The sequence below is a fragment of the Schistocerca americana genome, chromosome X (assembly GCF_021461395.2).
Source record: "Schistocerca americana isolate TAMUIC-IGC-003095 chromosome X, iqSchAmer2.1, whole genome shotgun sequence".
NCBI classification, from domain to species: domain Eukaryota; kingdom Metazoa; phylum Arthropoda; class Insecta; order Orthoptera; family Acrididae; genus Schistocerca; species Schistocerca americana.
In genome coordinates, this window is record NC_060130.1 from 246,818,421 (window position 1) to 246,838,796 (window position 20,376).

The 20,376-nt window shown below is 42.7% G+C and overlaps 1 non-coding gene across 1 annotated transcript; it reads left to right on the forward strand.

Moving 5' to 3' along the window:
* The first annotated feature begins 16,498 nt into the window (after positions 1 to 16,498).
* On the forward strand, positions 16,499 to 16,582 carry Trnas-gga. Its single transcript is given in 2 exon segments — positions 16,499 to 16,538; positions 16,548 to 16,582. It is a non-coding gene; the product is annotated as a tRNA-Ser (tRNA).
* Positions 16,583 to 20,376: the final 3,794 nt, after the last annotated feature.

The window sequence follows — 20,376 nt, forward strand, 5'->3', positions numbered from 1 at the left end:
TGTTTACAAACTATCAAAGTTTTTTTCACACATCAGTAAACTTCCACATGAGCACTCTTGGTAGCACGTAGCACATCTAGGCGATGTTCAATTTCCGTCCACACATTAGCCAACATCACTGGAGGGATCGATTCAACGGCTGTGGTTATCCGTTGCCGCAGGGTTTCAAGATCTGGTACACGTGTTCGGTAGACCTCGTCCTTGATAAAACCCCATAGAAAGAAGTCTAATGGGATGATGTCAGGAGAGCGTGGAGGCCAACCCGTTGGCCCATCACGACCAATCCATCTCCCACGAAAGGTCATATCGAGATAGGCACGCACGTCCAAACCCTAATGAGGCGGTGCACCGTCTTGCTGAAACAAGACATCGGGGTGATACTGAAGCAGCTGAGGAACAGCATACAGTTGCAACATGTCCAGATACACTTCAGATGTGATGGTAGCCTCAGCGAAGAAGAACGGTCCGATAATTCGATCGTGCAATAGCGCGCATCAAACATTCACCTTTGGACTGCCTCTGGGGCACCCCATGACCTCGCCAGGGATTGTGAACCCCAAATGCGCACATTATGACGATTCACTACTCCACTGACAAAAAAGGTCGCTTCATCAGAAAAGGCAATTCGTCTGAGATGACCATCATCGTCCTCAATACGTGATAGCATTTCGACCGCAAAGTCATATCGACGTGTACTGTCATTGGTCAACAAGGCCTGAACGATTTGCACTTTGTATGCACGAAACAATAAATGATTGTGTAAAATGTCATGGAGAGAGCTTTTTGGCATCTGTAATTCACGTGAGGCCCTGCACACCGATTTCTTCGGACATCGCAGAAAAGACTGCCCTACAGCTTCCACCCTGTCTGCTGAGGTTCTTGGTCGACCAGACCTCGCAAGGTCAGCAACGGATCCTGTGTTCTTGAACTTCTCATACCAGGCTTTAATGCTGTTGACATCAGGTGGATTCCTTCCAAATGGTGTCTGGAAGTGTGTCTGCACTGTGGTTGGTGATCGTGTCTCATGGTATCACTACTGCCTACTGTGCCTTCTCCTGATTGGTTAACATGGCTTCTTGGGCACTGCACCTCATCCACTACTTACGAACTGCGAACCTAAAACAGAAAAAAAGTTTTGATAGTAAACAATTCGACACAAGTTTCATATTTGTATCTTACTTCTAGCCCGAGTTATCAATTTATGTAATCAGAGAAATTTTTTTCGGACACCCTTTATGTATGTGGAGTAGTGAAAATCCACATGCACTGGTCGAGCAACCCCTGCATTCCAAAAAGATGGCGGGTTCTGTGCAGTATCACTGCCGGCCGAAGTGGCCGTATGGTTAAAGGCGCTGCAGTCTGGAACCGCAAGACCGCTACGGTCCCAGGTTCAAATCCTGCCTCGGGCATGGATGTTTGTGATGTCCTTAGGTTAGTTAGGCTTAACTAGTTCTAAGTTCTAGGGGACTAATGACCTCAGCAGTTGAGTCCCATAGTGCTCAGAGCCATTTGAGCAGTATCACTGCGTCTCGTCATCGGACCAATATTTTTCGACTCTACTGTGACGAGTTCAGTTTACATCAAAATGTTTCCGGAATTTGCGAACCAGTTGGACGATGAAGAACTTACCATTGTCTGGTACAAACAGGGTGGCGTCACACGCCACACATCTCGAGTGACCGTGGCTGAGGTCGAATCATTTTTCCCCAGCAAAGAGATTACGAAAAGACTGTGGCCTACAAAGTCACCTGATTTAACACCATCTGACTTTTTCCTATCGGATGTACGGCAAGGTCCACAGGAACAAACCACACAACGTAGAAGATTTTTGAGAGAACATCATCCGAGAAATCAAGGTAGTGACGTCAAAAGTTCTGATAGCAACATTCGAGAATCTGCAGCGGTCACTACCAGCAATTTTTGTGGCTTATTTTTATTTCCCCATGAACAAGGTATGACACGGTCATTTCATTTCCTGATTTTTATGCAAAGCCTTGAGGTGCAATTTAAGCCAATGTTTGTTTGTGTGGAATCTTTCGAGTGGGACACCAAGAATCTATATAAAGACAAGTCGTTGTATAACGTTCTTACCAAAAATCTCGAAAAGCTCTTGACGGATTTACTTCAAATTTTTACACGATGCTCTAATGAATATTCAGCCAGACACATTCTATATATTTTAATATATATAATACATAGATATATATACGTTATCTAAAGAAGAAACCTAGTTAGCAAAAATCTCGAAAATTTCTTGACTGATTTACTTCAAGTTATTTCACGATGCCCTAATAAACATTCGGATAGATATAGGCTGTATATTTTTAGTATATATATATATCCATCGGCACTGCTATATAAAGCCAAGTCGTCGTTTAACTTTGTCACCAAAAATCGCGAAAATTATTTGACTAGTTTACATCAAATGTCTCGAAAAATACTTGACCAATTTACATCAAATTTGTACACAGTACTCTAATAAACGTTTGGACAGACATATGCTGCACATTTTTTAATATGTGCAACTACAGAACTGGTTGGGCATACAGTTATTTCCACATTACATTGTTCTCATTACTATGTATTATGTTTTGTAGATGCTTAAAAGTGGCATAATGCCAGAATTGCAATCTTAAAATAAAGCACTAACAGCTGACAGCAAGAGGACTTCATTTAAAAAAATTTATAAAAGCCTTGGACCCACAGTACAAGAAATTAATAGGTATAAGACAGTGACCAATTTACTTCAGAATTATGTATATACATAAAGCGGAAACAATAGCAGAAATTTCGAAAAGTTCTTGACCGATTAACTCCATATTTTTACACGATACTCTAATAAACATTTGGACATACATGGGCTTCAAATTTCCTTAATGTATGAAGTGAAATGTTGTTAGCAAGTATTTCGAAAAGTTAATTGATTGATTATTTTAAATTTGTGCATGGTACTCTAATAAACGTTCGGGGAAACGTTGTTAGCAAAAATCTCGAAAACTTCTTGGCCGCTTTACTTCAAATTTTTACTCGATACTCTAATAAAGATTCAGAAAGACATAGGCTATATATTTTTTTAAACAGTAATTTACAGGTTTTCTGTTAAAACTAAATGCGAGAAGTAAAATGCAATCCTATTATGTGAAAATGTGCGGTTTCGTTTTCTTTCTTGCAGTCAGTTTTAACTATAACTTATTTAATAAAAACAGTCATGATCGCATTAAGTTGTTAACTTTTATTTTTAGATGAACAGCTATGATCTTCTAAGAGATCATCATCCTTGATGACAGTTGGAACCGCTTGTGTGGAGTAGGTTCGTTTGTGCAGGCGTAGAGAACACTGAACAGTGTCATTAAATAAGTTATATAATATTAATACATCGCGGTTTTTCCTGGAACAATGTGCCAAAAACTTTTAATTTGAACTATGATAGTAGGGCATTTAAATCACTACACAAGGCGTTTCTGCAATATATATTCTCTCTGCTTACATATAATTTTAAACTAACATGTGCTCTTTTGTTTTCTACCTCGCAGTCGCTTTTAACAGAAAACATAAAAGTTGTATTTATGGCCTACGATTAGAACACTACTAAGGAATCTGAATCGTCCAAAACTTTGTATTCCTACCTGTGCCCCCGATTAAAACTATGCGAAATACTGTCACTGAAGCTACTCTACTCATAGTTGCAGGTGTTCGAGTGACCTCCCTCATACCCCGTATATCAATGACCCCTACCGAGTTACATATCCGTTTTAAGCGACATCAGTTCCCAATCAGGTGCCTATTTGCAGTAACAATAAACAAGGCTCAAGGGCTGAGAGAGGAGGGAGGAGGAGAAGAACAGAGGTGGTTCAAATGGCTCTGAGCACAATGCTTAACTGCTGAGGTCATCAGTCGCCTAGAACTTAGAACTAATTAAACCTAACTAACCTAAGGACATCACACACATCCATGCCCGAGGCAGGATTCGAACCTGCGACCGTAGCGGTCGCTCGGTTCCAGACTGTAGCGCCTAGAACCGCACGGCCACTCCGGCCGGCAGATGAACAGAGAGGTGGGGAGAACATTGTCATCGAGGGAGGAGAAGGGGATGGGCAGAAGAGAGAGGAGCAGGAGTTTAGGACTTATATCCAGTTCCCTTATATATTTTTCAATCGCGAAGCATTGTCGGTTCGTTAGTTAAATTTATAAAAACTAAAGGAACAAAAAGTATTATCTATTCGTAACGATTACAACATAACTGCTGGATATGTTTTATCAGTGAAATCGAAAACCGCCCGATTAATGAACTTTTCAATTTTCAGATCGCTAAAGACAAAGAGAAACCAAAGTAACAAGAAAAGGTTCACCTGTGTGAGCACGGGCTGGAATTTGTATGCAGTTCCTCGCAGTTGGCGCGTTTTGTTCGCAGTTAATTTCCTGATTGTCTCACACTAACGACGCCTCTAGGCTACTAGAACATTTGTATGAGAATTATCTAAGTGTAACTGATAGAACAGACTGATACATTAAATATTACTGTACTTGCCGCCGAATCTGCCTCAGTTATCAACGCTAATTGTAATTTCGTTCAATCTTGGAGACTGTTGAAAAGATTTATACCGCTTACAGCATGGCCCCTGCACACATCACTTTGTCTCCTGACAGTATTGCTCATTGGCTCCTATTCAACTAAAAAAAAAATACCGGTAGTATAAATAGGGCAAAACCAGAACCTAAATAGACATGGATGCTACACACTTCACTCCTAATATCACCGTGGAATAACTCGTAAAAGTCGAAAACTAATGAGGCAAAACATTTAGAGTGGTGGTGGTGATTAGTGTTTAACGTCCCGTCGACAACGAGGTCATTAGAGACGGCAAAACATTTACATAGCTGGCCGGTGTGGCCGAGCGGTTCTAGGCGCTTCAGTCTGGAACCGCGCGACCGCTACGGTCGCAGGTTCGAATCCTGCCTCGGTCATGGATGTGTGTGATGTCCTTAGGTTAGTTAGGTTTAAGTAGATCTAAGTTCTAGGGGACTGATGACCTCCGATGTTAAGTCCCATAGTGCTCAGAGCCATTTGAACCATTTTTTGAACATTTAGATAATATGATGTTGATGAACTAAATAAAAACATTTAGAGATCAAATATAATTCATTACTACCCCACAAGTCCTTTACCATGTAATTTTATTTTAGTGCTTACAAAATCATGTCAAATGTAGGCATTAGGCAACCGAGACAGCTGGTGAATGGCAACGCGGTAGAAAAAGGAAATGAGTGTTTTGTATAGTCTATAACCCATGTCCAGAAGGTCAGAAATCTAATCGTGAGCCAGGCATATGTGTAGGTTAGTGATCTGTTAGAATGATTCTAATTTTGTAGTTGTAAGATCCGAGTTTGATTAATACTTCAGACAGCCGCTTTTAACAAGCAGGAACAGACCTTCTTCACCTCCGGTAACAAATTGAACGTAAGGTTGCAGCATAGTTCCAAATCGATATTAAACATTATTTCGACAGGAGGAGAGTTGGCTTAGGTTGGGTCATGACATAGGCGGCAGTCCGACCAGTAGATACTCCGGCATTAAGCATTCTTACAACAGAAATTTTATTTTATTAGTGAACCAATCGTTATGTCAGGTCGCACGGCACTTATTTCCTATTGTATTGGAACTTGAGACGTTGAATATATTGACGCTGGGCTAGCATTCGAAATCAGATATCTTGTTTCACGCGATTTGAACCCTTCAGTACGGTGCAGTTCCACCTTTACGTTGATTCCCCAAGATTCCAAACTCCTCATGGTCTCCACAAAAGGAGCGAGTCTGGGTTCGAATTCTTGTCCGGAACATAACTTCTCATCGTGTCATTTCAGGCTGTGGCATGCGCACACCAAACTACAGGTGAAATGTAAATACGATTTTTACGACTCATCAAGCGATGTGAACAATAACGATATCGTTAGGAGGTGTTTCGACTGCCAGTCAGGCACCTAACATTTCATTTTATGTTCAAACATGCCTTTCGTAGCTACTGGTGAAAAAGAATTCGATAGTTAACGGTTATTCATGTGTATTCAGCAATGACGAAATGTGCAGGTTCGACTCCATGCCAGCATAGAACTCTTCGTCACATTATTTTCAGTTCAGACATTCTCACATCACGCTACTGGTGCAACAAGCCGATATTTAATTCGTAGCCAGAAAAAGACAGTGATAGGTGCAGTCAGATGCCTACCATTAGACAGAATGGTCCACAAGTTAACAGGTATTTGTTTCGGAACATACATTTGGAGACTTTTTTCCTTTGTCCTCGCCAGTAATATCTCCTGAAAGAATGGAGACGTACATTTGGATACTTTCTTCCTTAGTCCTCGCCAGTAATATCTCCTGAAAGAATCAGGACGTACATTTGCAGACTCTTTTTCTTAGTCCTCGCCAGTAAAATCTCCTGAAAGAATCGGGACGTACATTTGGAGACTTCTTTGCTTTGTCCTCGCCAGTAATATCTCCTGAAAGAATCGGGACATACATTTGGAGACTTTTTTCCTTTGTCCTCGCCAGTAATATCTCCTGAAAGAATCGGGACATACATTTGGAGACTTTTTTCCTTTGTCCTCGCCAGTAATATCTCCTGAAAGAATCGGGACATACATTTGGAGACTTTCTTCCTTAGTCCACGCCAGTAATATCTCCTGAAAGAATCAGGACGTACATTTGGAGACTTTTTTCCCTTGTCCTCGCCAGTAATATCTCCTGAAAGAATCGGGACATACACTTGGAAACTTTTTTCCTTTGTCCTCGCCAGTAATATCTCCTGAAAGAATCGGGATGTACATTTGGAGACTTTTTTCCTTTGTCCCTGCCAGTAATATCTCCTGAAAGAATCGGGACATACATTTGGAGACTTTTTTGCTTTGCTCTCGCCAGTAATATCTCCTGACAGAAACGGGACATACATTTGGAGACTTTTTTTCTTTGTCTTCGCCAGTAATATCTCCTGAAAGATTCGGGACGTACAATTGGAGACTTTTTTCCTTTGTCCTCGCCAGTAATATCTCCTGAAAGAACCGGGACATGCATTTGGAGACTTTTTTCCTTTGTCCTCGCCAGTAATATCTCCTGAAAGAATCAGGACATACATTTGGAGACTTTTTTCCTTTGTCCTCGCCAGTAATATCTCCTGAAAGAATCGGGACATACATTTGAAGACTTTTTTCCTTTGTCCTCGCCAGTAATATCTCCTGAAAGAATTGGGACATACATTTGGAGACATTTTTTCTTAGTCCTCGCCAGTAAAATCTCCTGAAATAATCGGGACATACATTTGGAGACTTCTTTGCTTTGTCCTCGCCAGTAATATCTCCTGAAAGAATCGGGACATACATTTGGAGACTTTTTTCCTTTGTCCTCGCCAGTAATATCTCCTGAAAGAATCGGGACATACATTTGGAGCCTTTTTCCTTTGTCCTCGCTAGTAATATCTCCTGAAAGAATCGGGTCATACATTTGGAGACCTTTTTTCCTTTGTCCTCGCCAGTAATATCTCCTGAAAGAATCGGGACATACATTTGGTGTCTTTTTTCCTTTGTCCTCGCCAGTAATATCTCCTGAAAGAATCGGGACATACATTTGGAAACTTTTTTCCTTTGTCCTCGCCAGTAATATCTTCTGAAAGAATTGGGACATACATTTAGAGACTTTTTTCCTTTGTCCTCGCCAGTAATATCTCCTGAAAGATTCGGGACATACATTTGGAGACTTTTTTCCTTAGTCCACGCCAGTAATATCTCCTGAAAGAATCGGGACGTACATTTGGAGACTTTTTTCCTAGCCCTCGTCAGTAATATCTCCTGAAAGAATATGGGTAAACTTTTTTTATCCCCATATGCAGGGAGTCTTTTCAGTGGTTATGGAAACGTTATATGCAGAAATTACAGATAATTTGCGTGCCATAATCATTCTTCCATTTTTTTGTTTTATCAACAGTTTAGCCAACTGCCAACGTCAAAGATTTTTTTGTATAGTAGCGAACTTCAGACACTGCGTGTGGTGTCACCGCCAGACACCACACTTGCTAGGTGGTAGTTTTAAATCGGCCGCGGTCCATTAGTACATATCGGACCCGCTTGTCGCCACTGTGTGATCGCAGACCGAGGGCCACCACAAGGCAGGTCTCGAGATACGGACTAGCACTCGCCCCAGTGGTACGGACAACGTAGCTAGCGATGCACACTGACGAAGCCTCGCTCATTTGCAGAGCAGATAGTTAGAACAGCCTTCAGCTAAGTCAATGGCTACGACCTAGCAAGGCGCCATTAGTAACATTGCATGTATCTAAAGAGTCTCACTTGTATCGCCACAATCCCCAGATGTACCAAAAGGATAGATTAAAGTTAAGTATTCCAGAAGCTACGTACTTTTCTTTATAGCATTCATTACGTATCCTGTTTCAGACCTCACGCCATCCTGCTTTAGCTTAGCGCGTGCCTTTCGGCTTCCTCTCATTGTGTCTGGGCTGTCTTGTCTAGACACAACACCGCGACTGGCCGAACACGGAACCACGAACTGATATCAGAACATGCAGCCATGCGAAACACTAAAATGCACTTTTCGTGGATTTTGCGACCAATGTGCTTCATTTAAACAAACCAGCTTCAGGAAATCCATGTAATGTTGTCGTTTTAGGTATAAATTAATTAGTTTGATGTCTTCTGACTTGTCGTTTGTCAGCTACAGTTGGATAGCAAATATTCTCTAAATATTGGTATGCTTCAAAAATGGTATGTAACTTTCAGCATTATGGGTACGGCATTTGAGTTTCCATCCATATCCAAAAGTCACAGATTACAGAGGCAGCATCTATCCTAGAACCCGCGAAATGGATAACTGAGCAACCCTTCATAAAGTTTAGTATAAGTAGCACATGATAGGATGTGGAACAAATAGAATTAAATGACAAAATCTGGAAATGTATGTTGGAGGCCATTTGATTCACACTGTGCAGCACACGTACAGCACATTCCAGTGGACGACGCACTAACTATAGAAGACCATGGAGAGTTACATACATGCACTGGCTGTCGAAGAACTTTTGATCAATACTGTGTTGGATGACTCCCGTAATAGTACCCGGCAGATGTCACGCCTGTAGTGAGTATCCAAATGACCTCATTGAACATCATCCCTAAAAACTGATACTCATCTACAAAGCGTGCAACGTTGTTTACTGACGGTATTGCCCTTGCTATAACAGTGATGTCATTCATTTGTCCATCAAACCACCACTATTCTGAGAGTTCTGCCTTCCACCCTATTCATTTAGGGATGACGCTGTCTTTATGAAGGACGTGGATTCATTTACATGTTCAACACATGATCTTTGCGAAACCCTCTCGATATTGCTTAGATAAATGGAGAGTAACGGACTCTCAAAGAGTCCACAAATATTGTCATTATCTTTATTTGTATCTGACACGTTTTTCCTTCTTATTGCGGCCTCCACACAGCAGCAACAGGCGAAATGGCCCTGTGATTCCGAAATTTTACTTTGATTCAGTAGTAATTGGATTCAAATCCCCGTACGCTTATCTTGGGTTACTTTTTCCGTACTTCCCTTAAATCACCCGACGTGAATGACCGGATGGTTTCATAAACCAGTCTATAACTATATTCCTTTCCCAGTCTTATCCAAAACCTTTTCTATTGATATCTAATTTTCCTTCCTTCCTTCTTCCACTCTGAGGCAACCTGTGTTTGATTAGGGCACTGAGACACACTATACTTAGTAAGATGGTGCAATGGTCAAAACATTAAACTTCATTCAACAGGTGCTGAGTTCAAAAACAGCTTTTCCTTCCATATGTAGGTTTCTCATTGTTTCCATAAACCGCTTAAGGCAGTTAATTCCAGGATGCATCCTTCTGCAAAGATTATGGTCTTTTCCCTTCCTCATCATTGTCCAACCTGAGCTTGTTCTCCGTCCTTGATGACACTCGTCGATGAAACATTAAACCTTAACGTATCTTCTTCTTTTCCTTCCAAATATAACATGATGAAATGAAATGAGCGTTTGGTGTCGTTGGCCGGGAGGCCCCTTGCGGGGTAGGTCCGGCCGCCTTGGTGCAGGTCTTATTACATTCGACGCCATATTGGGCGACCAGCGTGCCGGATTGGGATGAAATGATGATGAAGACAGGACAACACCCAGTCCCTGAGCGGAGAAAATCCCCGACCCAGCCGGGAATGATCTGAGGTTTCTACTGATCCAGTGCAGTCAAAACCATCCAAGGAAGTCTGTGCTGGAAGCCCGTAACAGAACTATGCCTGCCTGCAGATAAAAAAATTAAATGAGCGTATGGCACCATTAGCCGGGAGGCCCCATCCGGGGAAGTTCGGCCGCCAAGTGCAAGTCTTATTTCAGTCGACGCCACATTGGGCGATTTGCACGCAGGTGATGAGGATGATATGATGACGAGGACAACAGAACACCCAGTCCCCGGGCGGAGAAAATCTCCAACCCGGCCGGGAATCGAACCCGGGCCCGCTTGCATGGGAGGCGAGCACGTTAACGCCCATCTACGCAGGCGGACAGCCTTTAGATAGAGTACAGCCTCTCGTTGCGGCCACAGCTACAGGAGATGGAGGGTGGCGAACCCACCACCCCGGTCGCCTTTTACCCCCAGAAAAGAACCCCGGTACACATTTGATAGCAGGCTGAGTGGACATGGGTCCGTCCTGGGATAGAGCCCCAGATGTCCATGTTGGCAATCTAGAGCTCTAACCACTAGACCACTGTGACAACACAACCATCCAAAGCCTTTCAGACAAAGAAGTGAGTATGACCGCCATAACACTGTGGTGTCACCGCCAGACACCACACTTGCTAGGTGGTAGCTTAAATCGGCATTTAGTACATGTCGGACCTGCGTGTCGCCACTGTGTGATCGCAGACCGAGCGCCACCACAAGGCAGGTCTCGAGATACGGAATAGCACTCGAGCCCCAGTTGTACGACGACTTTGCTAGCGACTACACTGACGAAGCCTTTCTCTCATTTGCCGAGAGACAGTTAGAATAGCCTTCAGCTAAGTCCATGACTACGACCTAGCAAGGCGCCATTAACCGTATCTGAAGAGAGTCTTATTTGTATTATCAAGAGCGATGTATCACAAGGATCGAATAAAGTATTCGAGGAGCTGCATACTTTTCTTATTAGAATTCACTACTTATCCTGTTTCAGAATTCACGCCCGTCTGCGTTAGATAGCGTGCATTTCGGCCTCCGCTATCTACAAGGTGTTGGCACATTTGCCAACACATCAAACAAAATATACCATCTCATATATTAGTTGAAACTATTTTAGCGTAATCTGATACTGGGAAAAACTACATAAGTTCCACAAACTTTTTATAATCTATCCCACTACTCTTCCCATATAGCTGGCACAGTTTTGATATTTCTCTCGATAAAAACTGTGCCGGCCGGTGTGGCCGAGCGGTTCTAGGCGCTACAGTCTGGAACCGCGCGACCGCTATGGCTGCAGGTTCGAATCCTGCATTGGGCATGGTTGTGTGTGATGTCCTTAAGTTAGGTGTAAGTAGTTCTAAGTTCTAGCGGACTGATGACCTCAGAAGTTAAGTCCCATAGTGCTCAGAGCCATTTGAACCATATTTTGATGAAAACTGTCTGATATTTCTGGAGACCAAATGGAATCAACGTAGGTTCCGAAAACAACGATCGTAATAAACCCAGCTCGCTCTATTTGTCCACGAGACCCAGAAAGCAGTAGATACATGCACACAGGTAGGTGCCGTGTTCCCTAACTGCTGGAAGGCTTTCGATACTGTTCCGCACTGTCGCCTAATGAACAAAATAAGAACGTACGGTATATCTAACTAACTGTGTTATTGGATTGATGAGTTTTTAACAAACAGATCACAGCATATCACTCTCAACGGAGACAAGTCTTCAGACGCAGAAGTACCTTTGGGCGTACCTTAAGACAGTGTTACAGGACCATTACTTTTCACAATATATATGAATGACCTACTTTATAACGTCGGAAGTTCAGTGATGCTCTTCGGCGATGACGCTGTTGTACACAGAGAAGTCGCAACGCTGGAGCATTGTTGCACAAGGAGTGGCGATTGATTCTCAACATAAACAAGTGAAACGTATTGCGTATAGACGGATTGAAAGAACCGTTGTTGCATGATTCCACGAATGCAGAAAAATTACTGTAAGCAGTTACTTCCATAAAATATCTAGGAGCGTGCGTACGGATCGATTTAAAGTGGAACGACCACATAGAATTAATCGGTGGTAAGGCAGATGCCAGATTGAGATTCATTGGAAGAATCCTCAGCAAATGTAATCCATCAACGAAGGAGGTGGCTTACAGGGCCGGTTTAGGGCTACCGCAAGAAACCCCCCCGAGCTTGAGAGCGCACCGCCATGATCCCTCTCAAAATGTCTCCTGACTTAACGAACAGTCTGATTTTCAGTTAAAATCACTCCACTCTCTGATTACTACAGTGGCGCTGGTGCAGCCACCTTAATAGATCCCTGGAACAGAAGAAACAGTCTTGGTTGCACAATATAGATTTGTTTAATCTTCGCATGTGACGTGTCTCGCCTGTTCTAGGCATCATCAGACAATAGATGAAAACTTCTGTTAATCGTAACCGAAGCGTCGAACGTAATTAGGAGGTCCATAGAAGTGGGAGGTAACAGCCAAATAACCACGGTCAATGCTTCATTACGTCACCGATAAAATTCTTCCTACTCGTAACCGAAGCGTCATACGTTATTAAGAGTCCCACAGAAATGGGAGGTAACAGCCAAATAGCCATTGTCAATACCTCATTACATCAGCATTGTAATCAGACCATATTTGTGCTCATGGGGTGGTTTCTTCATGTGTGATGTAACGAAGTATTGACAGTGGCTATTTGGCTGTTACCTCCCATTTCTTTGGGACACTTAATCACGTATGACGCCTCGGTCACGAGTAGGAAGTAATTTATTGGTAATGTAATGAACCATTGACAGTGGCTATTTGGCTGTTACCTCCCGATTCTATGGCCTATTAATTACGTTCGACGCCTCGTTTACGAGTAACAAAGTGTTCATCGATTGTCTGATGATACCTAGAACAGGCGAAACGTGTCATATGTGAAGATTAAATAAACCTATCTTTTGTAACTAAGACTGTTTTTTCTGTTCTAAAAGCCTGCATTTCTACAAAAAAAAAGTCTTCAAATTTAGAATGTTAATAGGCTAGTTCCACTGTGCAGAGCACCTTCGTAGTTGATTTTACTTTTACTTCAACTGGGCAGCTTTGATTAATACCGTGGCATTAGTTTTCCACGTGAACCGACGACAATACGGAGTTCACTTTCTCTCCCAGTCGGTCGCCTGGTTGTGCGGAAATACCAGGAACGTTTGATGTCTCCGACCGGCGCGGTACGCCTTTTTGCCTACAATGCTAGACAAACCGCAGCGTGTAGGACGAGATCGACCGGTAGTCGACGATGACAGCCCTCAACCCTTGCAACTGGTACGCATAGCTGCCAACAGTAGGGTCATGTCCCTACCCGTAGGGACTTCTGGCTCCTTTTTCCAAAATGAAGGGACATACGAGCGGGTTTCCGATCTCTCTGTAAAATGTAGGCACTTTTTGTCCAAGAAAGAAAAATTATAAAACATTAAATTAAAAAGAAAAAGCTGCCAAACTGTATAAATTTTATACGTTGTATACGTTTGTCCCCATTGCGTACGGGAAGTTGGCCTATAAGGACCTCCCTCACGGCCGAAACGAGGTGCAGAAGGAAAGTATTTTAGTCACTGTCTGGAGAAGCTACGTGACAGGAGAAATACTGAGGTGTTCGTTGCTTAGCGCTCTTCGTGCCAATGAGCTGCTTGCCTCCTAACTTACAAATTTTGCATTGATTCGCTGAATGCGCACTACGAGACAATCATTTTCAAATGCGGTTCTTATTTGTAGCAAGGAACGTAAATCAAACTAAAGCTGTTGCCATACAGCGCAATGATTAGATGAAAGAAGGTCAATCAACGCGAAGTGATTCGAATCGGGCCGACTTGAGACCACCTAAACCAGGCGTCCATCAGGCAACTTTCAGCGCGCCTACTGTAATCTCTGCACCATCGTTACTTCAAAAATTACATTCTTAGCTTCCGCGGCGGCAATTGTGTTTCTGTCTTTGTTGTGTGTTCACGTGTTGAAAATACAGGATAAACAGCTCCTGTAGCTCGAATGGTTCAAATGGCTCTGAGCACTTTGGGACTCAACATCTAAGGTCATCAGTCCCTTAGAACTTAGAACTACTTAAACCTAACTAACCTAAGGACATCACACACATCCATGCCCGAGGCAGGGTTCGAACCTGCGACCGTAGCGGTCGTGCGGTTCCAGACTGAACCGCCTAGAACAGCTCGGCCAGAACGGCCGGCTCCTGTAAGTCAGTTCAGTTCCTTTAGCCTTAACATAAGCCTCTAAAGTTTCTTTTCTTTCGGTATGTAACTGCAGTATTAGTACTTTCTTTATTATTATGGCTTCAACACCGACAAAGAAAAGAGAGTTACAACACTGTGACAGTCAAAGCCAAAAACAGAAATTTATAGATGTGTGGCAGGAGGAAGAACAGTTTAAGCGACAGTTATCGTGTTCGTTGCAGGGTGTGTGCTGGAAGAAGCGAGCTTTTGGAACACGCAAATCACGATTCACACAAAAGTCGAGTGCCACAATTTAATAAACAATCAGTATTTTCATCAACCTATTACAAGCACAGCAAATCTTAAGCTCGAAGAGGGCACCAAAGCTGCTGAAAGAAGATCGGTGACAGCATTTGCTGAGCGCTCACTACCCTTGTCAACAATGGATCATATAGGTGAGCTCATAAGAGACATTGTCGACGATTGTGAAATTGTCCAAAACGCTAACAGCAGTAAGCTTCCCAAATAATATTATGGGTATTTTGTTTGAAAACAGTGACAGTTCAGTGTACAGAATTGTTGATAAAGGCAAGATGTTACTACCAATTACGTGATTAGCTTTTCTTTCTTTTTTTAGTCAGTCTAGAATTTTTTAACGTCCATAGGGATTTTAAAGGTGAATACGAACTTTTCACATGTTGTACAGGAATATGATCGAAGATGAGTTGGCAACACTGCCGGCATGTGGTTTTGAATTACTACCGTTAACCTGCAGGTCGGGCGCGTTTGAGTAAAGGGCCCTAATGTTTTCGGTATATTGGTTCAACAACCCAGTCAGGCATGAAGTACAAATGCAGTCTGCGTGACTATACCTGTTGCTATAGCGGCTTGTGATTTGTTTTACGCAAGCATGTGGGATAGTTCGAAGTAGTTCTCGGTACAGAGTGATGTGAAAGAGTCCTGTGTTACTGTGGTTTCATCAGTAGATAATGCTGAAGAATCGTTGTTTCGTGCATGCAGGAACTATAATCCGATTAAAATTACGTGATAGTTTACACTTCACGGGCTGGAGCTGGCCTCCAATCAGAGCCCTCAACGACACGCCCGAACCGTTCGCCGTTGGTAAACAGCCACAACTGCTCAGTTCGCCTTGTCCGCTTCTCTTCCATACTAGACGCAATTCAGCGTCGCATATACAGTTATTATAATCACAGAGATCGGCTTACATTAGAAAAGTTTCTTACGACATTAGATGGAGCCGAATTTCTGAAGGTATCAGTTCATCGTTGCTACTGGGGTACCACAATCATAAGTGCAGTAACTATATACGCAGTGTAGTGTAGCACAGCGGTTAGCACAGTGCCGCGCGGGATTAGCCGAGCGATCTCAGGCGCTGCAGTCATGAACTGTGCGGCTGGTCCCGGCGGAGGTTCGAGTCCTCCCTCGGGCATGGGTGTGTGTGTTTGTCCTTAGGATAATTTAGGTTAAGTAGTGTGTAAGCTTAAGGACTGATGACCTTAGCAGTTAAGTCCCATAAGATTTCACACTCATTTGAACATTTGGTTAGTGCAGTAACATGTCGTGTAGAAGATTGTAGGTCTGAATCTCATAAAAGACAGCAATATTTTTTTCATATGTGACCAAAAGACTTTCATTATAATTTTGTTCACGTAACTGATTTAAATGTAGTTTGTTTACATTTCTAATACTTCACTATTTTTCTTCTTATCATTCTCTTCTCATTTGGAATCTGCCAGTATCGTCTATAATCTACAACCAAATGTCAGCCAGGACCACTCATCAGTTGGTAAAGTGGTATTTCGTGTAGGCAGTGTGAGGAAAGTTTCAGGTAACCAATGAGTAATAGCGAGAAACTACAGTTTGCTTTTTTAGCACTGACGTCTTAAGTTTGGTCGTAGCGATTAGCTTCAGTCGCCGATATTTTAGTTCAGCCGTTGATTATTGACCACCGTTTTCTCGGATACGTTGCACATCACGAGGTTGTGCTTAGTTCAGGACATATGTGTAATTCAGGGCTACAGAAGGCGTCGCTTCGGCCCGAGTGGCCGAGTGGTTCTAGGCGCTACAGCCTGGAACTGCGTGACCGCTACGGTCGCAGGTTCGAATCCTGCCTCGGGCATGGATGTGTGTGATGTCCTTAGGTTGTTGTTGTTGTTGTGGTCTTCAGTCCTGAGACTGGTTTGATGCAGCTCTCCATGCTACTCTATCCTGTGCAAGCTTCTTCATCTCCCAGTACTTACTGCAACCTACATCCTTCTGAATCTGCTTAGTGTATTCATCTCTTGGTCTCCCTCTACGATTTTTACCCTCCACGCTGCCCTCCAATGCTAAATTTGTGATCCCTTGATGCCTCAAAACATGTCCTACCAACCGATCCCTTCTTCTAGTCAAGTTGTGCCACAAACTTCTCTTCTCCCCAATCCTATTCAATACCTCCTCATTAGTTACGTGATCTACCCACCTTATCTTCAGCATTCTTCTGTAGCATCACATTTCGAAAGCTTCTATTCTCTTCTTGTCCAAACTAGTTATCGTCCATGTTTCACTTCCATACATGGCTACACTCCATACAAATACTTTCAGAAACGACTTCCTGACACTTAAATCTATACTCGATGTTAACAAATTTCTCTTCTTCAGAAACGATTTCCTTGCCATTGCCAGTCTACATTTTATATCCTCTCTACTTCGACCATCATCAGTTATTTTACTCCCTAAATAGCAAAACTCCTTTACTACTTTAAGTGTCTCATTTCCTAATCTAATTCCCTCAGGATCACCCGATTTAATTTGACTACATTCCATTATCCTCGTTTTGCTTTTGTTGATGTTCATCTTATATCCTCCTTTCAAGACACTGTCCATTCCGTTCAACTGCTCTTCCAAGTCCTTTGCTGTCTCTGACAGAATTACAATGTCATCGGCGAACCTCAAAGTTTTTACTTCTTCTCCATGAAGTTTAATATCTACTCCGAATTTTTCTTTTGTTTCCTTTACCGCTTGCTCAATATACAGATTGAATAACATCGGGGAGAGGCTACAACCCTGTCTCACTCCTTTCCCAACCACTGCTTCCCTTTCATGCCCCTCGACTCGTATAACTGCCATCTGGTTTCTGTACAAATTGTAAATAGCCTTTCGCTCCCTGTATTTTACCCCTGCCACCTTCAGAATTTGAAAGAGAGTATTCCAGTTAACATTGTCAAAAGCTTTCTCTAAGTCTACAAATGCTAGAAACGTAGGTTTGCCTTTTCTTAATCTTTCTTCTAAGATAAGTAGTAAGGTTAGTATTGCCTCACGTGTTCCAACACTTCTACGGAATTCAAACTGATCTTCCCCGAGGTCCGCTTCTACCAGTTTTTCCATTCGTCTGTAAAGAATTCGCGTTAGTATTTTGCAGCTGTGACTTATTAAACTGATTGTTCGGTAATTTTCACATCTGTCAACACCTGCTTTCTTTGCGATTAGAATTATTATATTCTTCTTGAAGTCTGAGGGTATTTCGCCTGTCTCATACATCTTGCTCACCAGATGGTAGAGTTTTGTCATGACTGGCTCTCCCAAGGCCATCAGTAGTTCTAATGGAATCTTGTCTACTCCCAGGGCCTTGTTCCGACTCAGGTCTTTCAGTGCTCTGTCAAACTCTTCACGCAGTATCTTATCTCCCATTTCGTCTTCATCTACATTCTCTTCCATTTCCACAACATTGTCCTCAAGTACATCGCCCTTGTATAAACCCTCTATATCTATCTACCTTAGGTTAGATAGGTTTAAATAGTTCTAAGTTCTAGGGCACTGATGACCTCAGAAGTTAAGCCCCAGAGTGCTCAGAGCCATTTGAACCATTTGAAACGCGTCGCCTGCCGCAGTTCAGTCATTGGTCACTTAAAACAAGCTATCGTCACAGCATCTCGCATTTCCTTCATACCCCGCGGCGTCTGCTTCCAACATTGCTCCGGGTTGCACATCTGCGAAGTGACCCGTCGTCTTTGTGTTTCATATATAACTGAGCGTTAGGTCGCAGCGGATGTGGCAACACGGCAACACTGTACAGCAAGTTGTCGTGACTTGGCAAGACAGCCAAGTCACTATGAGAGGAAGCCGAAAGGCACGCGTTAAAGCTCACGCAGGCTGGCGTGAGGTCTGGAACTGGGCAAGGTAATTAATATAGCCAATAACGTACGTAGGTGCTGGAATACTTAACTTTAATCCACAATTGGTGAACATCGGTCTGACGGTACATGCATCACAAGATAAATAGCAATTGATAATGGCGCCTTGCTAGGTCGTAGCAAATGACGTAGCTGAAGGCTATGCTTATCGTCTCGGCAAATGAGAGCGTAATTTGTCAGTGAACCATCGCTAGCAAAGTCGGCTGTACAACTGGGGCGAGTGCTAGGAAGTCTCTCTAGACCTGCCGTGTGGCGGCGCTCGGTCTGCAATCACTGATAGTGGCGACACGCGGGACCGACGTATACTAGCGGACCGCGGCCGATTTAAAGGCTACCACCTAGCAAGTGTGGTGTCTGGCGGTGACACCACACAAGTGACAGACGTCAACAATCAAGTAATTTTAATCTGACTGTAGTGGCTGATGCAACTGTTCCACTAGCGGAAGTAGCTTGTGACAGTGCTACTGTAGAAAAGATCAGAGCAGGCCACCATCACTGAGGAAAAAAAATCGTCTAAGGAAGGTAACGGCGTTCAAGTTGTCGATGGTCTTGGTGATCTGGGAATTTTAGAAAAAGAGCAATTGAAGAAGGTCCGCAATACAATGAAAAAAAGTAAAATATCCTGTGGATAGCGAGACAAGATGATATTACTGTTTTTCATTGCTTCCGACATCTTTCAAACGATGAAAAGTTAAGAGAACGTTGCTTGTTTATTCTCGAAAAAAAGTGCTGTGTATTGCTTTTGTTGCAAGTTGTTCAATTCAGGTGCTGGCTCTTTCAAAATAAATGGTTTAAGATGGTTAAGATGGTTCGGAGCACTATGGGACTTAACATCTGAGGTCATCAGCCCCCTAGAACTTAGAACTACTTAAACATGACTAACCTAAGGACATCACACATATCCATGCCCGAGGCAGGATTCGAACCGGCGACTGTAGCGGTCGCGCGGTTCCAGACTGTAGCGCCTAGAACCGCGCGGCCACACTGGCCGGCAAATGGTTTAAGAGAATGACAAAGGTTGTCGAAAATTCTCTCTAACCATGCACTGTCCCACAACTCTATTACTGAAATGTGAAAGTGAAAAGAGCTTTTACATAGGATTAAAAACTCAAAATTAATTTTTTTATGTTATTTGTGTTATGTGCGATCTTGATTCCATGGGTTTTCAATCCACAACACAAAAAAATTACAACACATCGTGTATTTGTCGTTTGACGACGTCAGCGTACTTGGTCAAGATTAATGGATGAGACAACTCAGGATCAAACTGATCAGGAAGGAAAGAAGTAGAGATCGGTTTTGTTAAACTTATTTTCGATATATTTAATTGCCGGAAGAAATCTTCCATTCAGAAGCGACCATGAAGTGTTGGGTAATGCACATTTTTAGGGCAAATAGGATTAATGGCCAAGATCAATCTCGAATTAAATGATCATATTAATCTTGTGGCTCAACTTGAAAAACTGGTTACTTACTTAGGTAAGCGCGTACAACATGAAATCACTACCATAATATCTGATGAGATTGTATCTACACTACTGGCCATTAAAATTGCTGCACTTAGAAGAAATGCAGATGATAAACGGGTATTCATTGGGCAAATATATTATACTAGAACTGACATGTGATTACATTTTCACGCAAATTGGGTGCATAGGTACTGAGAGATCAGTACCCAGAACAACCACCTCTGGCCGTAATAGCGGCCTTCATACGCCTGGGCATTGAGTCAAACAGATCT